The 3795-nt window shown below is 48.6% G+C and overlaps 1 protein-coding gene across 1 annotated transcript in view; it reads left to right on the top strand.

The window, feature by feature from the left end:
• LOC139014170 (fibrous sheath-interacting protein 2-like) overlaps positions 1-3795 on the top strand; it is a 134295-nt gene that overhangs the window by 189 nt on the left and 130311 nt on the right. The window lies entirely within an intron of this gene.

The following is a 3795-nucleotide window of genomic DNA, read 5'->3' as shown; positions in this document are numbered from 1 at the left end:
GTAGGAGCTTAGTTTGACGTCGCCTGTGGTGGGAGGAGCCCGGCGCCGGTGGGAGCGACTTCCGGAAGGAGGAAGCGCCCTGCAGCCGGTAGGGAGGGAGACGCGGCACGTGAGCCCTGACGCACGCAGGCGGCGGGGGGTGGGGGAGGGGGCGGGGGCGGGGCGGGAAGCGTGGGCGGGCCTCGCTCGGAGCGCCCCCTGCCGTCGGTCGGCGGCTGCGGCTCCCATCCACGGGCGTTCAGGCGGCGGAAGTCGCGGAGCTCGGGTTAGTGCGAGGGCCGTGACGCTTTTCTCACACGTTTCTCAGTCGCTAGGCCGGAGAGTCCAAGCTACGGTGCCAGCGTGCAGGGTCTTTCTCGGCCGTCTCACCTGCCAGAGTATTTTTAAGTTTCCCCGAGAGAGAGCCACTAACTGGGGGGACCGGACGCACTCGTGTGCAGACCCCGACGGGCTGCGTCGGGAGAGAAGCGGTTGGTGGGCCTTTGCCAGGTCGGACCGACTAACAGACTCGGCGCACACCTGGTGTGAGCGGACGCGTGAGGACAGCGCCGCCCTGTGGATGTCGGGGGGGCAAAGGAACGGGCTGCTTGCGGGTTTCCCAGGGTTTGAAGGCGCCTGTCAGTTCCCAGTTCGGAGATGGAGAGGGCCCTCGTTGAAATGAGACTGGTGGCCATAGTAAGGGTTTTCTTTAGCCCGAGAAGAGGGTTTTCCGGAGAGTGTGCCCCTTACCTTCATCACAATTTGGGAAGCGGTTAACTGGTTGCCATGGGCGGTGAAGTCAGAAAGGAAGATGACTTCATGTAACAATTGAGGATTGTTTTGGTGAGGCTGCGGCTTCAAAGCCTGAACTGTGATCTTGGAACAGCCTTGTTCCCCTGCAGTAAACACCCAGAACTTGTTCCGTTAGGGATTTTTAGTTCTTTGAGGACAAAGCTCTCTGTTCATGCCGCTTTGATGCATTTTGGTACCTCGTGCATGACCACGTTGCCAACAATATTGTGTTGTTAACCTTTGAGTTCTCTTTGGTTCAGGACCTGTTTTACAGAAAAGGTAACATCCATGGTAGGTCACTTCTCTGAACCTCTGCCTGAAAGAGTTCTTGTGTTTATGTAATTGATTTCAGAGGGAAAGGGAGAGGGTGAGAGAGAAACAGCAATGATGAAAGAGAACCTTGATCAGCGGCTCCTGCACGCCCCCTACTGGGGATCCCGCCTGCAGCGGGGCATGTGCGCTGCCGGGAATCCACCCCATGACCCGGTTCATCGATGCTGCTCAACCACTGAGGCACACCGCTGGGCCCGAGTTCTTTCAATGTAATTATTATACCTTATGCATAAATTAATGAGCATTTATGGAAACAGCAGTGAGTTAGGAAGTTCTAAGACTTGCATTTTAATTTTTTATATCTTAACCTCATTGATGTATTTTGAAGTGAATCATAGACATCTACATCAGCCACTTCTACCTACTTCAGCATGCATATCTGTAAAAGCAAATTACTATAAGACAAAAATATCACATTTTAAAATAAATAACTTCTTAATGTTATCTAATTTTCCATCTTTAAATTTATCAAATTATCTCCCAGATGTCCTATGTCCAGCTGTTTTGTTATACCAGGATCCAATTAAGGACCAAATATGTTTTTGGTTATGTATGTCAAGCCTTTTAAGAGATAAAATAGCCCACCCACTTTGTTTTTCTTACTCTGATTGGCTAAAGAGTCCAGGCTTTTTTCCCTGTAGAATAGCTCACCTTTTAAATGTTTGATTACTTTCTCTTGGTGTTTAGCTTACTGCTCTGGTCCCCACATTTCTTCTTTTTAATCCTCACCCAAAGATATTTTCCCCATTGATTTTTATTTTATTATTATTATTTTTTGTTAATCCTCACCCGAGGATATTTTTCCATTGATTTTTTTTCTTGATTTCAGAGAGGAAGGGAGAGGGAGAGAGAGATAGACACATCAACGATGAGAGAATTATTGATCAGCTGCCTCCTGCACACCCCCTACTGGGGATTGAGCCCACAACCCAGGCATGTGCCCCTGACTGGAATCGAACCGGGGCCCTTCAGTCTGCAGGCCGAAGCACTATCCACTGAGCCAAACCTGCTAGGGCTCTATTGATTTTTTTTAGGGAGAGTGGAAGAGAGAGGGAAAGATAGAAACACATTGATTGGTTGCCTCCTGCACGAGCCACAAGCAGGGCCCGGGCTGATTTTTAGAGAGAGTGGAGCGGGGGAGAGAGAGAGATTGATGTGAGAGAGACATAGCAATTGCCTGCCTACTGGGCCAGGAATTGAGCCTGCAACTGAGGTACATGTCCTTGACGGGGAAGAGAGACCCTTCACTCTCGGGCCCTCTAACCACTGAGTGAAACTGGCCAGAGCTGGTCCCTGCATTTCTAATAAACCTGCACATAATGCTAAAGGTTCCCCTAGATTTGTGACACCTTAATCTACCTCATGTAACCTTCTGGGTTTTTTTTTGTTTGTTTATTTTGCTTTTCTCCTTAAGACAAAGTAAGCTGTGAGGTGCTATTTTGGTTTCCTACAAATGTCTAGCCCCCATCATCCATTCACTTAATGGCCTTAACAATAATTGTTAATTCTTGCCTGACTCAATTTTATTAGGGGTTGAAAAATGATAATTTCTAATTCTTTCATTTCCATCTATATTTAATAACCTGCATTATTCTGTTGAGTAGAAGCTTTCTTTCATATGCTGGCAACATTCAGTTACCCTGAAATACAGTTGTGGTGGCTATAGTAAGGGTTTTCTTTAGCCTGAGAAAAGGGTTTTCTGGAGAGTGCTCCTTACCTTCATCACAATTTGGGAAGGGGTTAACTGGTTGCAATGGGCGGTGAAGTCAGTTACCCTGAAAGACAAAAAAAAATGTAGTTCTTTTACTTACCAATTTTTAAAATAATGTGGTTCAAAGAGTGATAAATGAGTTTTTCTAGCTTTTATCTTTTCTGAACATCATTATGGACTAATAGATTTGGGTATGTTTTAATCATTCTTTCTGTTTTTCAATTTTTGATGCTTCTACAATACCTCTCAAGGAATTCTATGTAATTATACTTTTTAAATATTCTTTGAGCATTTTTTTTAGTAGATGTAATATTGGACTGGTGGGAGGATTAGGCTGGATTTTAATCTTTTTTTCTGTTTTGCTTTTGCCAAGGTCTGGCTGGGTGACCTTTAAACAACTTGCTTAATCTTTTTGGGCCTCACTTTTTTCGTCTATACAAATAGAGTTTTGGCAGCTCTGTTGTTCTCTGACTTTAAAAAACAACAATGATTTTATGAAATACTAGAGGCCCGGTGCACAAATTCATGCACGGGTGGGGTCCCTTGGGGTGGCCTGCAGAGATTGGGCCCCAGCTCGTGCTCCCAGCCTTGCAGTCCCAGCTCATGCCCCAGCCTCGCAGCCCTGCAGTCCCGCCTGGCACCCTGCCTTGGCCTGGCATGGCCTCCTCACCTGCTCCACCATCCTGCCTGCGGGACGATCGATCAGGGCCAGGCTCCCCACCTGGCTCCCTCAGCTCTTGGGAGCTGGGCGGCGGCCCTAACCCACCGCTGCTGCCGCTGGTCACCGTCTGCAGGGTGATCGGCGGGACGATTGGGCCCCTGCTTGCACCCACCTTGGCCTGGCGCCACCCACTTACCTGCTCCACCATCCCACTGTGGTTCCGCTCTCATCAGGGCCCATGGGGGTCAGCAGCGCCTCCACTGCCACCCACTACCAGCGCCGCATTGCCGCCGCCCGCCATGTTCTGCACCACCTCCTG

Source organism: Myotis yumanensis, unplaced genomic scaffold (genome assembly GCF_028538775.1).
Source record: "Myotis yumanensis isolate MYYU_CA2020_CCGP unplaced genomic scaffold, mMyoYum1.0.hap1 SCAF_1, whole genome shotgun sequence".
NCBI classification, from domain to species: domain Eukaryota; kingdom Metazoa; phylum Chordata; class Mammalia; order Chiroptera; family Vespertilionidae; genus Myotis; species Myotis yumanensis.
This window is presented reverse-complemented; position numbering and strand designations above follow the sequence as displayed.